Source organism: Macaca nemestrina, chromosome 8, assembly GCF_043159975.1.
Source record: "Macaca nemestrina isolate mMacNem1 chromosome 8, mMacNem.hap1, whole genome shotgun sequence".
In the NCBI taxonomy this organism is placed as follows: domain Eukaryota; kingdom Metazoa; phylum Chordata; class Mammalia; order Primates; family Cercopithecidae; genus Macaca; species Macaca nemestrina.
In genome coordinates this window covers 11,101,102-11,124,632 of record NC_092132.1, presented here as the reverse complement: position 1 = coordinate 11,124,632, position 23,531 = coordinate 11,101,102, and the positions used below count along the sequence as shown (strand labels likewise).

The following is a 23,531-nucleotide window of genomic DNA, read 5'->3' as shown; positions in this document are numbered from 1 at the left end:
CAGGCGATTTGAGTATATATTAAAATTTGAGAAGCACTGTTTCACACTATTGCAAACCTCAATTACAAATTATGGAGCAGGAATGACCACAGGGGCTTTTCTGAAAATTCCTTTCAAGTATACAGATTGAATAATCTCTCAAAATGCTAGAGATAGAAATCATCTTGGAAATCATCTACTTCAAAAGTTTGCAAGCTGTCTCTGAGTAACATTAAAAGACTCGTATGTAGAAACCCAATATAAAATGGAGAAAATAAGCAGAGCTGCTCTGGTGGAAGCCAGGGGCGACTCCTTCTCTCTTTACTCCAACCATCCAACCACCTCACCTGGTGGTCTTCATTTGCATCACTAGGATACCACCAGTGAGACCTGTTCACTCAGGTACATAATGAACAGTGTTCCCAAGAAGGCAAATGACTTGCTGACTTCCACACAGCCTTTTAGAAGCAAAGCTAGGGCTACCATTCAGCTCTCTTAAATCTAGCTTTCTTCTTTAAAAATGTTACAATAATAATCTCAGTGAGAACTGTACCTCTTGGCTTCCCTTCAACCTGTGCCTCTGGTTACATACTCTTTGCCCATTAGTGATGGAAAGCTGGAGTTTGCTGGACCCCTAAATAGCCAATGTCCATTCTTGGGCTAGAACTCTGCCAACGTTTTTCACTTCATCCAGAGCTTAATCACTCCAGTGATGACTAATTCCCCACATGCTGTGCCATCTCACAATGAAAACTCAGATTGTTTTCTTCTCATACTTCTCAGGGGGTACTACAATCATTGAGATAGGACTAGAAGATACAACATTGCAGAAAAGCATTCTGTGTGTATAGGGAGGTTGCATAAATTATGAGGTAAAGGTGCTTTGGTATACAAAACAAAGAATACATCACGATTGCTAAAACATAAAGTCTTATGTGTTAATACATCTTATGAGGAATCCTGAAAGGTAATGAGTTTGAACAGCTGGGACTAAATGGCAAAGAGCTTTGAATTCTATGACAAGAAGATTGGATTCTATCCTACTGTTTCCAAAAGTGTGTTCTGCAGAACACGAGTTCCTCTACATGCACTGGAATAGAAAGGTTTCTGTAGTTGAATATGTTTGGAACCTGCTTTGCATCCCTCTTCTTAGAGACGCAAATCACACATTTGCATGTTTTTTTTAGAGAGCTTCAAGAAGTACTTCAGTTTCAGATTTTAAAAACCTCTCATTTATTAATTTCATATACTATTTTTTGGTAACTTCTGTTGACATCTTAGGGAATTTAATTTGGGAAATAGTACTCTAGGCAAAGGAAAACTCATTGCTTCTCAGCACCCTCTGCAAGTCTTGCAGCTCCTCATCCAGGTAGGTGTACACTGTATGCTCTGCCCTCCTTCTAACTTCCAGTGAGTCTCAGCCATGTTTGTTCTTTTTTTTTTTTTCTTTTTCCTATAAGACAGACCTATAATATATGAAAATCTTAAAACTGGAATAGATTTATTTTTTCAAATAGTGTTGTTCAGTTCTAAAACTTCTATTTCATTCTCTTTTTTAAGTTTCCATTTCTCTGATGAGACTTTTCATCTTTTTATTGACTACAAGTTTATTTTCCTTGTTTCTTTGAATATAATTACAATAACTGCTTTAAAATATTTGATAACTCCCATTAATCATTTCAAGATTGATGTTGATTGTCTTTTGAGAATTAATGACATTCCTGGATCTTCATCTGTTAAGTAATTTTCGTTGTCATGTCTTGGACATGTTAATGTTAGATTTGGAGGTTCTAGATGTTACATTCTTCTGAAATATAATTTTATATGTCGGTTTGTTTTGTTTTTATCAGGCATTTAATTTGATTAGACTCAAATTGCAAACTCTAGCTTTTAAGTAAAAGCTTAAATTTCCTCCTTAGCTAGAATCTGTCTCACACTTGTGTAGTTCATGAATCACTTGAGATTTGGACAGAGCTTATTCTTTAAATTTTTGTTCCCTCCTTCCAGTCAAGGCCCCTTATTTTCCAATCACTGCGGTTGCCCCACTCTCTGTCCTTTGCTTCTGTGAGCCAGAAAGATGGTAAATTTCTTTTGTTGGCGGTGGTGGTGGTTTTTTTTTTTTGGTTGGTAGTTTTGGTTGGTAATTTTTGTTTGTTTGTTTTTTGTTGTGTTTTGTTGATTTGTTGTAGCCATCCAACATGGCACTGACTTTAACCTGCTTTTAAGCTAAAAGTGGAAAAATTAATTAAAATTTAAAAAGTCACTTATTCCATGTCATACAGTCTTCCATCCAGAGTCTGCCTGGTTTTGTTTATTTCTAGTAACTTTAGGCCATGTTTTGTTTTTCCCTCACCATTTATTACATTACCTGTTGGAGGATCATGTCTGGGAGGAACTACTTAGACATACTTCATGCAAAACTCCTCTGTTTGGTTTTTTTTTCCTCCTGTAAATGACTAAAGCAAATTCCAATCTGGTATTTTTATCAAATAATTAATTAACAATTTACTGAAACACATTTTATATGCAGTACAATGGTATAAGGGAAAGGCGATAGAATAAGTTGAAAATATGATAGAAACATTAGTGTTTCAATTTGCTTCTTTAAGAGTTGTGTGGCCTTAATGTTTTATCTCAGACTGCCAAAAACTATTGTGGAAAGAATTGTATTTTCCTGAAAGACAGTTAAATGGAATCTATTTCCAACTCTGCCACTAACTTCCTGTATAATCTGGGGGATGTTATCTGACTTGACTGGGACTCAGTTTTCTCATCTGATATTAGAGTCAGAGGTACTAGACAATCTCTAATTACCTACCAGGTCTAATGTTCTCTCATTTTACTGAAGATAAAATAGCAAATTCTTGAACCCCCTGACAATGCCTGAAAAGTTGTAATTAGGACTTTTTTTATTTCTTGATTTTTCAGATTCAGGGTTATTAAGTACAACATCCTACTGTGAAAACACTAAGAAGAGGTCTTTTCTTCCTCTGAGGTTAATATATAGGACATTGGTTCTTCTTCTAATTGGATAGGTCACCTGGAAGACCTCTCACACTTTCACAGAGTGTGCCCAGTGGATAACATGGCAGACCAGAGCACCGCACAGAGTTGTAAGACCAAATTCAGATTGTAAACCTAAGCTCGTTTATGAAGCAACCGCAGCTCAGGAATTAAATACAACTTAATTTAGTTCTTCACAGAAGATGAGTTTTGCAGTCAGAAATACCAGGGGTTATATCCCATTTTCACCATTTAATAACAGTGTGTCTTGAGCAAATCACTGTATCCTTCTGAGCATCAGTTTTCTCAGGTTAAAACTAAACTAAGAATCCCTAGTCTACATATTAACATATTCCAAATTATCTAGTACAATATCTAATTGCATTTGATCAATATGCATTTGTACCACTCCCATGCTAAGCTAGGCTCTGTGCAGTGAAGCAAAAGAAGGAACAAAGGAGAGGCCTGACCCACAAAAAAAAAATTGCAGTCATAGTTGGAGACAGAAATACCACATAATTAGGTAAAATCTAAGATGGGTCTTGGACAAGCAGCACTTATTTGTGTAGATTTTAGACATTTTCATTCATAACAGCTTACAAGAATGCACCTGCAAACCTTAAGAATCCAGATACACTATCTCTTAACTACTTTTAGCCACATTTAAAATTGCATTTATATTTTATAAGCCTCCTTCATATATATTATTGTGTTCAAACCTCAGAACACCCATGATGAAACAAAATACTGTCTCTTTCATTTTATATTTGAGGAAACTGAAATTTAAAAGTCAAGAGACTTGCCCAACATCTCATATCTAGAAAGCAACAGAACTATACTTAGATTGCAAGTTTAACTGACTTTAAGCCCATTTCCTTCTCCCCATTTCACAGTTGCAGCAAATTCAAACCATTGAATAATTTTGATCAGGTCCAATTATACCATGCATGGGGAAAGAGAGCTTCTCATTTTGAAGTCACATAAAATAAAACATTTGACATTTCCTAGACAGTTTCCCAAACAGCCACTTGCTTTTTCTTACCTGCCATTCTTTTTTATTTTATTTTAGATGTAAGTGCTCCCCACAACTCTGGTATGAATGTTTTTTCGTGGCACTGGGTGAGTCAGTTAATCTGATTTCCACAGAATTTCTCATTTCTGGACCCACCTTCCCATCTTCTGACTATTCTCTGTGTTCTGGTTCTCATTGTTTTCATCCTAGACTTTCCTCTCTCCACTGTACCAATCAAACTGCAACTAAAGGGAGCCTCTTAATGATCAAGTAAGGTCACTTTCTTCACTGGTTCCTCATGGCATTGTGAATCCAAGCCCTTTATCTCCAAGACATTCAAGCCGTTTGTGACTTAGTTGCTTCCTAACTCTCTAGTTCTATCTCTCATTTTTGTCCACACTCACTCTCTGTTCTGGCCACCCAAAGCCTCAGTATCTCCCAAAGCTAATCACATGGTTTCAGAATTACACACCTGAAAAAGGTTCATCTTATTCCTCTTTCCTGGAATTTCTTCCTTATGGCAAATAACTTTGAAGCCACAGTTCACCTGTTCTTGATTTGGCAAAGATCCCTTGTACCTCAGATCTTTTGCATCCCATGCTCCTCTACGACGGACAGTGGCAGTAGCATCAGTCTTACCAAGCAGAGGTCATGTGCACTTTCACTTGTGATTAACATGGAAGATTGTCTTCCAAAGAGGCTTACAAATTTACATTTCCAACAAAGTGCCTATATCTCTACATTGTCACACTTTTAATTTTATCCATCCTTTTAAAAATTTCATCAATATGATGGGTCAAAAATGATAGCCATTTTAAAAATTTGCATGTCTCTAATTACTAGTGAGATTGTCTTTCCATTTATCTGATCATTTATAGTTTCTCTTCCAGAAATTACTTGTCCATATAGCTTTAATTGAGATATTGTTTTGCCTTATTGATACAGAAGTGTACCTTACATATTATGGATTTTAATAATCTCTATCTCTATGTCTATGGCTGTCAAGATACGTCACATGCATTTGCCTGTCATTTGAGTTTTAACTCATTTATGGGGCTTTTTGTGATCCAGAAATCTTCAATAATAATGTAATAGATCATTATTTTCCTTTATGACTTTATACATTATGAGTTATTTAGAAAGTCTGATGTACTCCAAATTTCTCCTATGTTACTTTTAATATCAGCTGCAATTCAATATGAACTGTATTATTGTGTATAACGTAAAGAATTTTTTTGTCCAATATATAGTTGTCCCAACACCAATAATTATCCATCTGTTCTTCACTAATTTTATATGCCAACTTTGAAATATTAAGATTCCATAGAATCATAGGTCTGCTTTTAGCTCTGTGCTGTTAAAATGACCTATTATTTTAACAAAAAATACATTTTTCATCCAAATAGAATTTAATTTAGGTGACATAATCAATTGAAATATCTTGATCAAGTAAGGATTTATTAATATCACATAACACAAAATTCAAGGGTGGTCAGCCTAAGCCACAAACAAGCTGGGGTTGCCGTCCTTGGCAATAGTGGCTCCCAGAACACTCACAATATCCCCAACAGATATCTGCTTACACCTCATTGGTCCACAATGAATTAGGTAGCCTGTTCCTTCCACTTGCAGGACACATTGGGGAACTGACACGTTTAGCTCTCCAGCCTCCATAGTCAAGGAGAACAAATGAGAAGGTGGTGAATCTAGATATTAAGAGACTAACCTACATGCTAGCCCATTGTTCAAATACAGTGCTAGAGTAAGTTTTCCAACTAGTACAGCTAGTCAGTTTCACTATTCTTCTGTTTCAAACACTTCTCAGTTGCTCCTGTTTTTATTTTCCAGATTCATTTTTAAATCAGTGTAATGAACATGGGCATGTTCTACTCAGAACTCCTGCAAAAGAATTTGATGTAAAGTCAGAGTTTCTGACAGCCCTAACTGCTGCCCCCTGAACTCTGGGGCCATGTATCCCCCAGGATGCCCCCAGCCAATGACTGAACATGGTGGAGGACTAGGACCAGGATTCCTACTCAATATGAAGCAGCCTCTGCTTCATAAATCCCCATTAGTCTTAGAGTCACAAATCCACTGTGCTTTGAGATTCAAACTTTCTTCTTCTCTATCTCATTCACAGATACCAGATCTGCCTCATAATAATCTCCCTATTATTGTTTTCCCTTATCCTTTATTCATTATAGGGTTTTCCCTCAATATATTTCTTGAATATCTAATTCCATATTGGTTTATGCTTCTTGGAGTATTAGAACTGACAGAAATATCACTGGAAGTAGTCTCAGAAAACAGGGGTAGGATGAGACTTGAGAACTGGATCATTCACCACTTGACTAGCAAGGAAGATAATATCCTACATGAAATGCAGGGTACAGATTGTTCTTGACATAAAGTGGAGTCCAAATTGTTGAGGATTTCATCAGTGGTTACCTGAAAAAAAAAAGTCATGATGGAGGATAGTACTTTTGCTTGTGTGATAATTCAAACATTTGGAAGATATGAGAGAGACAAGGCCTTCAAAAATAGTGGATTTGTAAGTAATTATTAAGTTATACTGAAGTCCTGTAGAGAATTAATGTGATATTAACAACAGCTAACGAAGAGTTAAAGGTTAATTATCAGAGCCAAACTGTCCTTTGGTAGCTCACAAAGAGACACTTACATATGCTGAAATTGAAGAGGACTCACAACTGAGAAGCAGACTCAAAACCTGTTAGAGTCACAGAGGTCCAGAGGCTCTCAGGAGCTAGAAAGAGAAAGCTCTGTTAAACTGAAGTCAGGGCTCTGGTAAGAAAAATCTGGAACCCTAAAATTGGGATGGGAACATCTGGGTCGGTATCCCTGAGAATTCTGGCTTTATAGACATCCCTGACCTCAAACGAGTAGAGGTTGCAAAAACGATCCACCCACCCTATTAAGAGCTAGCACATCACCATTAAAGGAGACTGTTACAGAGATTAGATTTCTCTCTAGGCAGTAGAAACCCTTATCAGGAGTTGTCTTCTCCTCCCTGCTGGCTTCCAGGTTATTAATAATGGTTCTCAGCATAATTCAACTAGGGGATATGCTGGACCTCATAATGGGGGAGAAAAAAGAGATTACACAGTAATCATGCTCACTTTTGAAGGAGAGTTTTGCCAGATATTGAATTCTTGGTTGATAGCCTTTTTTGTTTTTTCCTTCAGTATTTTGAATATATCAACCCATTTCTTTCTGGCCTCCACAGTTTCTGATGAGAAATCTGCTGATAATCTTATTGGGATCCATTGTATGTGATGAGTCACTTCTTTCTTGCTGCTTTGAAGAATCTCTTTGTCTTTGGCTTTCAACATTCTGATTTTAATGTGTGTTAAGGTAGGCCTCTTTGAGTTTTTCTTGTAATTCGTTTCTTGGATGTTTATGTTCATATCTTTTATCAAATTTGAAATGTTTTCAGTCATTATTTCTTCAAATAATCTCTCTGGCCCTTTCTCTCTTCTCCTTAAAATCCCACAAAGCATATGTCATTTTGCTTGATGATGCCCCACTTAGTCTCTGTTCATTTAAAACATTTTTTCTTTCTGTTTCTCAGACTCAATAATTTCTGTTGTCCTGTCTTTGAGTTCACCGATTCCTTCTTCTGACTGCTCAAATATGCTTTTAAGTCCCTCTTATTTTAGTTATTGTATGTCTTCGCTTCAGAATTTTTTGATTTTTTTGTCTTATCTATATCTTTATTGATATTGCCGCTTTGCCAATACATTGTTTACTTGATTTTGTCTATGTCTTCTTTTAATTTTTCTTTTTTCTTTTTTCTTTTTTTTTTTTTGAGACGGGGTCTCGCTCTGTCACCCAGGCTGGAGTGCAGTGGCCGGATCTCAGCTCACTGCAAGCTCCGCCTCCCGGGTTCACGCCATTCTCCTGCCTCAGCCTCCCGAGTAGCTGGGACTACAGGCACCCGCCACCTCGTCCGCCTAGTTTTTTGTATTTTTTAGTAGAGACGGGGTTTCACCAGGTTAGCCAGGATGGTCTCGATCTCCTGACCTTGTGATCCACCCATCTCGGCCTCCCAAAATGCTGGGATTACAGGCTTGAGCCACCGCGCCTGGCCTTCTTTTAATTTTTCAAGCACTTTTATGACAGTTGTTTTAAAGTCTTCGCCTGGTAATTCTACCATCTTGTTCTCAGGAACTATTTCTGTTAATTTATTAATTTCCCTCTGAATGGACCATGCTTTCCCATTTCTCTGTATGATCTGTGATTTTTTGTTGAAAACTATACATATGTGGTGTATATATATGGTGTATATATATGGTATATACATATATATGGTGTGTGTATACATATATATATATATGATAAATGTAGTAACTGTGGAGATTCGATTCTTTTCCTTCTCTAGAGTTGTCTGTTTTTGTTGTCATTGTTGTTTTGATTGTTGTAAGATGGGTCTGTGCCAGAGACAGCCTAATGTATAAAGTGTTCTTATTTTCAGAGCCTGTGCCTTTTTCTTGGCATGCACAGTAAATTCCATTGTATTTGTGGTTATTTTTGAACGTAAATAAGTGTTTGCATTATTTACATTCAAAATGTAAATAAGTGGCTTTTGTGTTTTTGTGGTTTAGTGGTTTTGGCTTAAGTGTTTTCAACTCCCAAAGCTGAAAACAAAAGATAAAGGGGAACAAAAAAGATACTGTCACTGACCCTTTAACTCCCCTGGAAGTTCCTTCCACCAGAGGCAGAGGAGCTTGAAAAAATGACTGCCCACCTCTGCAACTGCATCTCTGAGATCAGAAGCAGTAATCATTGATCAGAGCACTAATCCATGATATTTAGAAAACAGAATCCTTTTTTTTCCCCATCCTGGCTATTGCAAGTTGCATGCAAGCTACTCCTAGAACACAGGCACAGCTGCCTGTCACGAGGCAGTCTGGGGGTGGAGGATGGGTGGCTGCTACCATGCTAAGAGGTGAAATTGACCAAAGTAAACTATAATTTATTGTTCAAGCCTTTTCATGGACATTGGAAACTTTCAATAGACTCCAGAGTTCCAAAATAGTTACATTATACAGATTCTGCTAGTGCACTTGTTGTCTAGTTATAGGGAAAGATTCCTGGTGCTTCCTATTCTGTCCCCTTCCCTCTAGCTCCACTTTAAGTTTATTCTTCAGTTTTCAATAGTTTTGTCATTGTGAGAGGTATTATTGTTCTTAATAGATAATTGATCATTTGCTACACTGTATTGTGATGATCTGTCTTCACCATTTTGAATTTCTGGAGGTCAGGCGCTGGGTTGGGCTTATTTACCAGTGTATCTCCATTGCTGAGTATACTACTTGGCACACAATAGGAGCTTAATATGCCTTTGCTTGATTAATCATTCAATAAAGTAATAACTGAATTATGTGCTGCCAAAACCCATTGTTCCACCACTAAAAGGAAAATGCAGTGTCCATATTTTCACCATATTTTGTCCAGCATTTGGAACTAATCCTTTTGCTGCAGGGATAATTGAGTACTAGCTGAACAGAGTCCAAACCATATGCTCTGAAAAACATTTCTCTTTGTAAATGGCAGAAATAGTTCTGGGCTTTCTTATTGGATTTTGTGACAAGGTGGATGCTTTGGGCAATGATGTTTTAATGCTTGCCCACCCCCTTGACTTTCCCCAATGCTTCACTGCAACCCGAAATGCCCCTTGTGAAGTCCTATCTTTGTGTCCAAATTATATTCTTTCCGTAAGACTCGGTTCAGTTGCCTCTGTCACATTAACCCCAAGAAGGTTATTGGCCCACTAAGCTTCAAGTAAAGGCTTACTCTTCTGCAAATATAGAAAATTATGCAGTGTATGCTTATAGCTAATATAAACATAAATGTTTATATATATTAGCTAATTTCTGTGTGTGCAGGAAATATTTTTAATGATAGAAAATTTGTCAAGTAAAGTGAAATGAAATAAAAATGATGTGAAGTGAAATGAAATAACATACAATGAAATGATACAAAGCAAAAGTTGCCAGGAGGTCTGCATAAGCATGCCTCACTCCATCACCATTCATTCTCTCAAGGGTAGAAAGTCCAGTAAGTGAAGACAGTGAAGAACAAACTTATGCTGAACATTAATAATGCGTTAGACAATGCATTATATATTTTAATAATAAATAAAGATACTAGCAAGAATACTAATATAACACATTTCATCATAATGGCTTCTGTTCATTGAGTTGCTTTCACGTGTGTGGTATTTTACATACACTATATTTTCTCAACTTTATGTGACAGATAACATATCAGAGATGATAAGACTGAATTTCTAGGTATATTCACTTGCCTAGGATAACTCAGGTAATAAATTCCAAAGTTTGAAATTTAATCTAAGTCAGTCTAATCTTAATTCTCATACCGTAAAGCATTTATTACATTGTCTATATTTGGTTAAAATGTCAAGTTATACATTGTAAAAATCTGTAAACTTAGGTACTATACAAATATTTATCCTTGCCATGGTTGATATTGTTGTTGCAGTTACTACTTTTTTTCTGGCCTCCTTCACCTGCAATTCAGTTTCCTTATCAGAAGAATGGTAACATGATTATTTTAAAAATTATAAATAAAATATGTGAGTTTTATGGAATACAGGGAATACTGATGAAGGGTTTTTCATTGTTATTATGATTTTAATTACCTTATGTTTTGACTTCACTTTGACAATTGATTTTAAATTCAATTGAAAGCAAAATTAATGAGTACTTACTCTGTATTAGGTGCTACAGATGAACGTAAATTTGAACCAGAAATTTGACATAGATAAGTCATGGCTCCTACCATTGAGGAACTCCAAGTGTATGTGTTTTTTAAAATATTTATTAACTTTGCTATTTACCTGATGGTAAGACTTTAGTAACTAGTTTAATTTTAAGAGGCTGCACCATGAATTTTGATGACGTGAAGGGAGACCTTTGTGGAAATAAAAGTGCATAGAAACTCCTTATTGACTTTTGCACTCTCCTCCTGGGAATGGGGTTCCTATGAAACAGGAGATGTTTCCATAACCACAGGCTAGCAAACTCTTAATTGAGATAAACCAGAATAATCATGCTTTGGTTTCTCTTCTGACACAGATTTCAGTTTTCTTAGACAAATTGGGCAGTGTAGAATCTGAAGAGTGTATTTGATGAAGTAATTGTTTGCTTACAAATATATTTGGACATCAGCAGAGGTGAGAGAAGGTTTCATAATATAGGACTGACAGCTCACTGACATTCTGTGGGTTTTCCTTTGATCTGTTAATGTGCAAAGCTTTCAGTGAATTTGATCTGAAAATGATATATTGGGCATTTTCTTGCCAGAATGTATAATTTTCTAACATGATGTCTTTGGTAGCAGCACATGTAATGAAGCTGTCTGGGCCAAGACGGTGATATTTTCAGGATAACTCTAAGTTTGATGAAATAGGATTGTGGAGGAAAGGAAGTAAAAGAGTACCCTGTTGCAAATGAAACCAGGAGAAATAAAAGATATTTCAAGACGAAGTTGCATGCAGGATACAAAGTCAAGGTTACTTAGTAAAAAGAACATGGATTTTGAGTCCAACAAGCTTGGGTTTAAATCCTTGCTTAACTTTGCTTGTGAACTTGGGCAAATAAAAAGATTCTCTCTTCTGATGGACTTTTATGTCCCCCATGAAATGTGGAAGATAAATCATGTCTTATAAGATTGTGAAGATTAGAAATTTTGATACAAAAAGCTTAACATTGTACCTGGTAGGCATTCAATAAATATCACATCTATGCATACACATACACATACATGCACATGTACCTGCACATACCCACACAATCATATGAAGGTGGCAGTCAGTAAGGACAAGACATAGTCAGATCCTACCCTAGGGAGATCTTTCTGCCTCTTTCTCTCTGCTCTGCTATTGTATATCTCTTGGAACATCCATCAGTACTCCCTCTTGCTGTCTCAGTCTGTTCACTTAACATCTTACCAAGGTTACCAGCTGATGTCACTGAAAATAAATGTATGCAGTGTGACCCCCTCCTTGAGCAGAGCTCATGATTCAGTTGGGAACACAGAATGGGGAAAAAAAGTCATAGTGCAATATAATTGCTTTACTAGATGTAAGGACATGATGCAGCCCACCAGATAGAGGATCCTCAACTCAGAGTGAAACAGCATTTTAACAATGGGTGGGATTGGGGTGAAGCTCCAGGTAGAAGGAGATGATTGTGGGTTCTATCACTGTTGTTTCCAAAATGTGTTCCGGGTGTAAGCTGTCATATGTATGGCTGGACATGTTTAATGCAAGGCTGCTTCATGACCTGGCATAAATAATTCTCTTAGTTGCAGGATTGTCTAGGATGGCCAAGAAAGAGGTGCTCATATGAATCTGCTTGCTTGCTTGCTTTTCTTTCTCAATTTTCCTATCTTATGTTCTCCATTTTGTCTCATCTATTCCACTTTGTCAAGATCAAAATTCCATCTCCAGGCTTTCCACCCATGTCCTTTCTTAAAACTAACTTCTTTCTTTTCTTTTCTTTTTTTCCTTTTTTTTCTTCCTTTCTTTTCTTTCTTTTCTTCCTTTCTCTCCCTCTCTCTCTTTTCTCTCTTTCTTTCTTTTTCTCTTTCTCTCTCTTTCTCCCTATGTTTTCAGAGTCATAACTCATGTCAGGTGCTGAAAATACAGAGGCAAAGAAAAGCTGTCCTCGCCCTTCACATGTACAATATCTAGCAAGGAAGGCTTCCAAGATCTTAAATCAGAGGCAAGTGATCTTAACATAGAGACAAATAATGCTGAGTACTGTAAAACGACCAAAAAACTTGCCTTTGATGTCAGAAGACCTGCAGGTTTCTGTACAAGTAGGTGGGGGGAGGAAGGATCTATAGAGGTTTCTGAAAGGCATGGGAATAAGATTTTGGAAGAAACTTGTGGAAAGGAAGAGCATCCCAGGCTCAGGAGGTAAGTTAAATCCTAGACTTTTGAAAGCAGAGATTTATACGGAGAATGGCAAATGAAACATTCTCCAAAACATGATGATCTTATTCAGGAGCCACCCGTGAAGTGCACAATGCCCAGCTGTTTCTAGTTCCTGACATCAGTCACAGATGGACACACTCCGGTGCTGGGAGGGGCTCATCCACAGGATAGGCCGTGCCACATTAACCCAGAAACTGCTTGGTTTTAGGTGAAATAAGCCAGACCTTAGTCATTCCATTTGATAATGGCTTCCTAATACTAGAAGTTCTTTTTAAAACTGCGACCCATGTCACAATTTACAAAGAATATAAAAGTATTATCCCCTCCCTCTCCCTGGGGGATATGTAGTGTTATACCTGCTTCACAGATGAGGACTGCATAGCCCAGCAACCCTACATCCACGAGGGCCATGTGAAAACACAATCCAGAAGTCAGCAGAAGGGTCCGGGACAGCTAGTGAAATGGTGGCGCACCCTGAATTTTTGGATATGGTTGAACTTAGCAATTTAAAAGATAGTGCATGGTATGCTGGAGAGGAGCAGCTGTCAAAATTCAAATGAAGCTACCTTTAAAGAACAGTGAGTCGGCCGGGCGCGGTGGCTCAAGCCTGTAATCCCAGCACTTTGGGAGGCCTAGACAGGCGGATCACAAGGTCAGGAGATCGAGACCATCCTGGCGAACACGGTGAAACCCCGTTTCTACTAAAAATACATAAAAAACTAGCCGGGCGAGGTGGCGGGCGCCTGTAGTCCCAGCTACTTGGGAGGCTGAGGCAGGAGAATGGAGTAAACCCGGGAGGCGGAGCTTGCAGTGAGCTGAGATCTGGCCACTGCACTCCAGCCTGGGCGACAGAGCGAGACTCCGTCTCAAAAAAAAAAAAAAAAGAACAGTGAGTCCTGGGCTTTAGATCAAAACAAAAGCCCAGGTTTTAGGTTTACTTCATATAAAAGACAAATGAAATTATTTAGTTCATTTTCCTAAGGGAAAATGAACTAAAATATCAGCAAGGTAGTCCTCAACCTCAGTTGTGATGCCCTAAAGAGCATTAAGGGGGAAAATGGAAGAATGCCCTCTTAAGACAATTTTTAGATAGCCATTTTCCAGCATTGCTCCAAGACAAAAGCAGAAGGACCACTGAAATCTCTAGGTTTTTAGACTCTCATGATTATCCAGGGTGGGACAAGAAAGCCAATAAACAGCATGTTCAAAGGTCATTGCAAAAATAGAGTTAACTCAGTTTTCCTTTCTCATGTTTATCATTTTGTCTCATTTATTTTCCTTTGTTATGTCAAAGTCAAAATTCTAACTAACTCCAAGCTTTCTTAACCTGCTCCATCTCCCATGTTCTTTCTTAAAGCAACCTGCTTATTTTCTTTTGCTAAGTAATCTATAGTCTAAACAATTGCTTCTTACCAATGTGAGTTCTTCATGTTAAACTCAGTTAACTATTGGATCTCAGGCATCAAAGGGGCATTAAAAGTTTACCTTGCACAATCACTCACCCAGTGATTGGCATTTGACTGCACCATCCTTAACAGATTGTCTGATAAAACTGTACTTGGACAGCTACAGTGATAGGAAACACATTTCTAACTAAGTCTTCATGTTCCCTCACTGGGCAGCTATTTATCACTAGAAATCTCAGCCTCCTGAATCCCATAGAGCAAGTCTGTCTTTACTTTGGCTTGAAGATCTTTCAAAGAAATGATGTAATGCTATCTCTCTCCAACTATGGAATAAAGTATTTAAAATCTCCCTCAGACTGAACATTCCCACTTCCAACTGTTCTTATATGACATGTTTTAGGTTGTTCTCCACCTCACACTATATGGGTCACTTTATCCAAAATGGATCTCAGTTAAAAAGTTCATAAGCCAAGTGGGTTCTGACATCACATTAACAAAGTACAGCTGCTAGTCCTTTATCATTTTTACCTTCCTAATTTTGTTTTATTTTTTTCTGATGGAGTCTTGCTCTGTTGCCCAGGCTTGAGTGCAGTGGTGCAATCTGGGCTCACTGTAAGCTCTGCCTCCCGGGTTCATGCCATTCTCCTGCCTCAGCCTCCCAAGTACCTGGGACTATAGGCACCCGCCACCACGCCCAGCTATTTATTTATATTTTTAGTAGAGACGGGGTTTCACCGTGTTAGCCAGGATGGTCTCGATCTCTTGACCTTGTGATTCGCCCGCTCTCGGCCTCCCAAAGTGCGGGCATTACAGGCATGAGCCACCACGCCTGGCCTCAGGTAATGTTTTCAATATCGAACCTGGGTAAAAGTCAATCAGTGTATCTGCAGTAAACATATTCTTTCCTTTCCCAACAATCATTCCCATTGTGAGGCAATGGGCCCAATTGTTGTTTGGAGATGCCTGCTCCCCAACTCTCATTCCATGTTGGTTGAGTCAGGTCTGCTCCAGTCCTACAGAAGGAGCAGGGACATGCCTGCACCAGTCAGCAGGTCACAGTATTTGGCTCGACAGTGGACTCTTGACTTAAGTCAGTGAGATCAGAGTGAACTGCATAATTTTAATTGGGTGTATTTCAGGTGGCCATTTTTATGCTGGATTTAAGCTTAGAAAAGATGCAGCCTAAATGCCATATTGAGCCAATCAGTGACTCTGAGACCTACTGGAAAACGGAGTCAGCATAGAGGAAGCAGAGCCAAGATACAGAGAGAAGATAAACCACAACCTGGTGGTATTGCTAAAGCAGTGGAGCAAGCATATTTGAAGTCAGATGGATTCCCGGGTATGGTGCATGAGTCGCATACAGCAGTACATTCCCTTTTGTAGTCAAGTCAATTTCAATCTGTTTTTTAAAAACAATTTACACTGAAAGAATACTAATTAATAAAAGATTATAGTACAGTCAAGAACTTGAGAAAAATCTTAAAGATTCTTTGTATTGGTTCTGATGCAAGTTTATAGGCAGTTTTCTGGGCCTGTTCAGCCATCAATAAAATGAATACCTTCATGTCCATTATCAGAGGAAATCCACGTGGCTTCTCCAAAGATGCCTTCAAGGACACTTCTAAAACATTAATACAGACATATGAATTACAGAAATTAATCCTGCTACTCCTTTGTTGATTTTGAAGATACACATGGAGGCAACAGTGGGCTGACCCTCAAGACCTGGACAATGAAACTGCTGTACCCTTAGAGCATACCTGGGAACCCAACACATAATATGCTTATAGAAAATTTGTGTTAAATGAACAAATGGATAATTTATCCTAGTTTTTCCATTTTTCCAAACCTAGGTCTTTGGAACTAATACATATTCAAGGACAGAAACATGAATAAAATATCTCATCCATGACTATCATGAGAGTTTCATGTGGTATGTACATGACAGTTCCCATGGTAACCACATGGATGGTCTTAAGGAGGGGCAGTGCCCTGGCAAAGAGGTCATTGAGAAGACCAAAACATAGGTATCTATGATCCACCAAAACCACACCTAGGATGCACTGTTTTTCCAAAGCCCACTTTTGCTTCCCAACCCTGTCCTACATCCAATACCACACAAGACTCAGACAAGCAATGAAGTCCCTTAAGAAGGTGGAGGGCTCCTCACAAGTCCTATAAAAGCATCATCTACCTGCTGTTGCAAAGCTCCTGGCCTAGAGTGAGGCAGAGCAAGCCTCCCTGGAAAACTGCATCAGCTTACTCTTAGAGGACTTAATGCATTTTTCAAATGGAAATAATAAACCCTCAGGAAATATTATGAAAATGAATCTGTAAACATTGAAATTGAACCTAATCATGAACAAGTCATAGCTTAGACTAATGAAGAATAAATTATGCTGAAATACGAACAAGATTTGTCCTTCAGCCTGATGGGGAAAAAAGGTGTCAGGAAGAGGAAAAACCCACACATGACTTTGGACTACAAGATATAATTTGATGAGTCACTGCAAAACTCATCTCTAAACAGACTTATTTGGCTATAAGTGTAGGTCAACCACTAGAGTTGGAAAATAAACCTCCTAACCTTCGCAGGAGCTACATTTCTTGCTCAAAACCTTTCTCATTTTTTCTCCCTTATTCATTATTTTACTGCTCAGTAATCATGTAGGTCTGTACCACATTATCTTTTATTTCTACTTGAATTGCAGATTCCATTTAGTGACATCATCTCTTAGTCCAGTTGTTGGCATTATCTGAAATACATTGTCTTTTGTATCTTTGGCTGACCAGATTGTTAACTTTTAAACTTTATTCTGAAGAATTTGCTTCATTTATACATTTCCCCCATCTGTATATCTAAGCTGAATGTTATCCATGCTCTCTACATTCATCTAGTCTTTCATGCTGAGAATTCAAGTTTCCAAAGAAACTTTGTCCATACAGAGAGATACCTCATGTCATATATCCCTACCTTTAACCACACAGTCATAGCCACATAGAGTATGATCTATCTCCATTATGTTGTTCATATCCTTGGTCCTGAACCACTCACTCCCACCCATCCTGAACCATGCCAATTAATTTTTGTGTAGGTTTGTCCCTATGATCTTTCTGTTTTTTTCATTATCTTAATTCAGACTATGGTAGCCAGTCTCCAAGATGTCCTCCAGTGATTCTCACCTCCTGATTTTCATGCTCTTGAGTAGGGCTATAAGAAAAGAGATATTGCAAGAATGACAGTGTGGCTTTCCAGGATAGGTCATGTATTCGTTCATTCTCACACTGCTATGAATAACCGAGACTGGGAAATTTATAAGGGAAAGAGGTTTAATCGACTCACAGTTCCGCATGGCAGAGGAGGGCTCAGGAAACTTACAGTCATGACAGAAGGCAAAAAAGATGCAGGCACCTTCTTCACAGGGCGGCAGGACAGAGTAAGTACAAGCAGGGCAAATGCCTGATGCTTATAAAACCATCAGCTCTCCTGAGACTCACTCACGATCACAAGAGTAGCATGAGGGAAACCACCCCATGATCCAATTACCTCTACCTGGTTCTGCCCCTGACACATGAGGATCACGGGGATTACAATTCAAGATGAGATTTTGGGTGGAGAAAGAGTTAAACCATATCAGGTCATAAAAGTCAATGTGGCTTTTGAGTTGCCCTCTAGGATCACTCAGTCCGGGAGATGCCAGCTGCCATGTTGTGAGGACACTCAAGCAGCCCTATGGTGAGATCCATATGGCAAGGAACTGAAGCCTCCTGCCAACAACCAGCAATAGCTTGTCAAGCATGTGAGTGAGCCATCTTGGAAGTGGACTCGCTAGTCCCAGGCAAGCCTTCAAATGACTACAGTTCCAGCCAAAATTTTGACCACAGTTTTATAAGTGATCCTGAGCCAGAAACACCCAGGCAAGCTGCTCATGGATTCCTGACCCATAGAGCTAAGTAAAATAAGAAATGTTTATAGTTGGTTTTAGCCACTAAGTTTTAAGATAGTTACACAAAAGCAAATAGCAAATGCATGGAAACATTTTAGATTATTTAGCTTCAACCTTAGCTTTCTTATTCAAACTAAAAATGGAAAGCAAACAAATAATAACATAGGCACTTTGTCTATTTGTCAATGAATTTTGTATAACTATGTGTCAGATGTCACTTAAATGAGTTATATTATGTATGCATAACTACTTATTTATCAAATTATATAAACTTATACCGGCAATATAAAGTTTTAATGAAGATTTAATAAGATAATACATGGAAAAAGCTTATTAATACCTGGCACATAGTTGGCACTCAATAATTATTAATTATTTTCTATTATTGTATTATCAATATTATGGTGGCCAGACAATTAAGTAGCTTAAGCAAGGTCCCAGGAGGGAGGGAGGTAGGTAGGTAGGAGACCGGGACTCAAACCCAGGTCTATTTGATTCTACAATACATGCTCTTAACAATTAGTTGACTACAATTATATGATCTACTATTAAGCCAAGCACTGTATAGAACATTTGGGAGGAAAAAATAACATTCTCCTTCCTCAAAGTCTTAAAGTCAAGGTGGCTTCTATTTTATAAGTGTTACCAATTCTAAAAAGCACCAGGATGGAAACCTATGCAACATGGATGGCACAAGGAAGAAAACGTCCAATCAACTACTTTGGCTTGGGTTTACCTCTGCCACTTTTGACCTAAGTTCTTTCAAACCTTCTCTTCCCCACCTCATGTCCCACACCAAGCTGTTTTATCTCTCATATGTCGTTCCTGCATCTTGACATCTCACAAATTGAAATGCTTGCTCCCGTTTCCAGAAACCAGCATGGTTCTCAGGGACAATGGTTTCCAAGGGGCCAGCACATCTGAATCTGTGATGGCAGGCCTTTGACACAAATCTTGGTGGATTTGGCCTCCTGTCTTGGTCTCAGCATCAAATGAGTGAGGGAGGAAATGAGCACATCAGTAGCAGGAAAATGGTAGATAGGAAGCCTTCACCATTTTTTAAGAACTGACACGTGTGATATGGACAGTTTCAGCATAGGAAAGGACTCTCCTTGTAAAGTTCTCTCCTCCTCAAGTTCTTTGTCTTAAAAGCATATTGTTGCTCAGCCAAATATACTTCTTCCATAAACAGAAAAGAAGGAAACCTTCTTATTCCTCAAAGTGGGGGTAGAGCCCAGAAATGGAGAATTTGACTTAGAAATAAGTTTTCATTTTCAATACCTGTAGAATTCCAAAGACACAGCACACTGAGCCTATGGGTTTTTGTTTCCACCAGTGGCAGACCCTTTTCTACTAAGCCCTTGATGGCCACTGACAACTGCAAACAACAACATTCCTTAAACACCACTTTCTATTGCAGACTGCTTTGCCCCCAGCTCTAGCCCAGCTGGTAATTGGACTCACAACTATAAAATGGATGTGACAGCAGGACAAGTTGAGGTTTGGGCTTCAGTGAGCTCTACCACTATCCAAGCTTTAATTACAGACTTGTCATTGTACCTCAGTCTGTAAAATATGCCTGTAGAGCAAATCAGTGTTCATAGTCCAGAGGACATAGACAAGGCTAGTGGTTAAAATGGGGGAAGTATCCTCTCTTGCCTTGTAATCTCAAACAATTTGATCCGTAGAACATTGACAGTCAATAAATATGGAACCGCATGAAATCGTTTTTATAGGCATTTTATGAGTATAATAACGAGGAGAAGGATTGCCCGTGACTGAGATGCAGTTTATGGAAATGAAAGTTTGGTTCTCTCTATATACCCTCCTTTTGCATCTTTCACAGAAAAATGATTTAGCTATTTCTAGTTATATGTAAATATATAAATATATTTCTTTTGAGCCTTCTGAGGACAGTCACAGTGAACTTGAAATTTTGCTTTTCTGCTGATTTTATACGAATTGTGTGTTTTATTGCAATCCATTTATACTTAATGATGCATCCAGTAGCACTACAATTTGGAAGATGTAAATGATGTGATATTTTAATGGGTTTAGATTTTTTTTTTCCCTAACCTTGTATATGTCATGGGGTAAAATAAAGGAAATTATCAGCTTTGGTTCATTTTCTAGGTTAGGAAAGGGTATTTTGCAACTTTCTTTCTTAATTGAAAGTTTGGTTTCTCCATGGTCCTACTTAATTCCTTAAAGCCTATTCAGACAGCCAGAGCAGCATTTGAGCAAGTCATTACCACATGTGAATGCATTAGCTTGGAAATTGATTAATCCATCATGTGAATGTTTTCAACCACTCCAAGGCAAACAACAAAATTCTAATGAAAATCCATTGTACATGGTGAGGGACAACATCATTGACAAGGACCTTCAATCAATCCAAAGGCCTGCGTTAACCTTTCTTGGAGTTGGATTTGTTGTGCTATGTAGTTTAACAAGATTAAAGATGTGACTGGGTCAAATCAAGCAGGATATTACTTGTGTATCAGGGCAAAATTGGTCTGCAATATTAGGTGGCTGGAAGTAAGGGAGCAAGTATTCAACGCAGCATCCAAACACATTGCTTTCTTTGATGGATGCAAAAACAAATACTTCCCCCCACCTCTTTTCCCTCCCTCCTTTCTTCCATTCTTCTCCCCTTTTCAGTAACCAGGTCTATTAATACTTTCCTAAATTATATTTTGTCTGGTTTATTAGAGCACCTACACATATAAATCCTTTAGTGCCAATTTATAAGAGGGAAATTATTATTCTAAATTTTTACCTACAATTTTATTGATTGAGAGAGTTTAAGGGGCTTGGCCAAGACTGCAAACAACTAAAGGCTAAAGTGAAACTTAAACCTGATTTTACAACACATAATAATCATCTTAATTATGTATATTATCTCCATCTTATAACAAAGGACATGGAGTAAAAAAGAAAAATCCTACCCAAGATTATCCAACTACTAAGTACAAAACTCATATCTGAATCCCAACTCAGTCTGAGTCTAAAGAATGAATGATTGTGCACTATGGCTTCTGAACAACATGTAATAACTCAAACCTTATGGAATCCTGTGTAATGTTCAGGATGGAGAATAAGATCCTATTCTAGGACCAGAGTTCTAAGGCCCTGAATTTCTTTTCTTTTCTTTTTTTTTTTTTTTTTTTTTTTTAGACACGGTCTCACTCTGTCACCCAGGCTGGAGTGCAGTGTAAGAGTCTTGACTCACTGCAACCTACAACCTACACCTCCAGGTCTTAAGCGATCCGCCTACCTCAGCCTCTCGAGTAGCTGGGACTGTAGGTGCATGCCACCATGCCCAGCTAATTTTTGTATTTTTTGTAGAGACAGGGTTTAGCCATGTTGCCCAGGCTGGTCTCAAACTCCTGAGCTCAAGCAATCTGCCTGTCTGGGCCTCCCAAAGTGCTAAGATTACAGGCATGAGCCACCGTGCCCAGCCTCTTTGTTATTATTATTATTTTTTTAACTGCAAATACCCTACCAATTTTACATTTAATTTGAATTACAGAATACAAGTTTATGCAATATAATAGCAGAAAAATAAATAAATATAAATTATGGGTCAGGTAGGACCCACCCGACCTCATAATTGAGTGTATCATTAAGGCAGAGTAGTGCTGGTTCATAAACAGATAAGCAGGACATAGGATGGAGTAAAAAGTCCAGAATTAAACCAAAATATATATTAGAATTTTGCATTTGATAAAAATGAAATTATAAATCAGTGGAGAAAAAGTGATTATTTAGTAAACTATGTTAAGAAAAGTTGTGATTTGGAGTAGGATATCTTGAACCTTACACCAAAATAAATTTCTAAAAAGCTACAACTACTAGAGAAAAATATATATACACATAAAATCACAATGTGTATAAGGCCTAAGTATGGCATAAAATCCAGATTCTCTGTAAGTTTGATGAATTTAGCAACACAGAAGCCTGCGCAGGGGGAAAAAATATAAAGAATGCAAAAATAGATAAATGAAAAATCTGTAATATCAAAAGGAGAAACAAAGGTCAATTTCCTTAATATATAAAAATCATGGTAAATCAATAAGGAAAAAAGCCCTCTACTGTAAAACATAGGCAAAGAATATAAAATTGCTGTTCAAATAATAAAAATATAAATAGCTCTTAAAACACTGAAAAATATTAACTGCCTATAAAAAAAAAAGCAACTGAAAGTATGGTGGAATATCATTTTTTAGGTACCAGATAGACAAAGATCCAATAGTTTGATAACATACCGTATCGAAGAGAAAATTGATTAATAAACATATTTCTACATTGTTATAGGAATGTAAATTGATAGAATCTCTAGGGAAGGCAGGTTGATCCTTGTCCATTTTTCTATCCACCCTCCCTTTACACATTCTCTGTTGTCTTTTGTGTACTGTTTGGCGTCCTAAGAAGCTAATCTCTGTAGACTTCTTTGCCTGTTGGTTTCTGGTTGGCTTCAGCAGATGGGAGGTTTTAGAAAGGTTGAGGTATCTGACTGACTCCTTGAAGGTTGCACATAATACATAATAGTCAATTCAATATTGTCATATATTGGTAGAGTTTAACTTTCATTTGGAGGAATGACTGGTAACTAGGGAGGGTTGATCTGGAAGCTTCACCTGCCTTCAGCAATCCAGCTCTCATCCCAAACCCGCATAGTCCCTCCAGCCCAAGGAAGTCCCATAGCAAATAAATACACTCAAAATTTCTTTGTAGAAAACTTACTGGTCATGAATTACTCTCTCAAAAAATGCCTGTTTCTTCCGTGATAGACCAAAATATTTTCCAAACTTAGAAGGCATTCTCACTGATAGTTTTTTGTATGCTGTTTTTTTTTTAAGTATACTATTCTGTCAAACTTTTAATACCATAGTAGCCCTTACTACTGCAGTAATATTTAATACCCACCTAGACTGTCACACATGGTGCCTGTATTAATCTGGCCCTGAGGGTGCTATTGGCATCCCAGGAAGCCATGATAACTCTGTCTGAGGAAGGCTACACAGAAGAAGTGGCTACAAAACTAGGTTCTGAAAGATGACAGAATTTGCCAGAAGAAGTCAGAGGAGAAATAGTTTTCAAAGAAGACTGTGTGGGAGAGCATGATAAGAAAGAAAAAAAAAAAAGCAGAATATATTCAAGGATGACAAGGAATTCTGTGTGATTGTAACTCAGAA

General features: G+C 37.9%; 1 long non-coding RNA gene across 1 annotated transcript in view; it reads left to right on the top strand.

Annotated features, from left to right (window-relative positions):
• The first annotated feature begins 977 nt into the window (after positions 1 to 977).
• LOC105467303 (uncharacterized) overlaps positions 978 to 23,531 on the top strand; it is a 54,785-nt gene continuing 32,231 nt past the window's right edge. The window contains exons 1-2 of the long non-coding RNA XR_978752.3: positions 978 to 1,348; positions 7,239 to 7,366. This is a non-coding gene — a long non-coding RNA (uncharacterized lncRNA). The remainder of the gene's footprint in view (positions 1,349 to 7,238; positions 7,367 to 23,531) is intronic.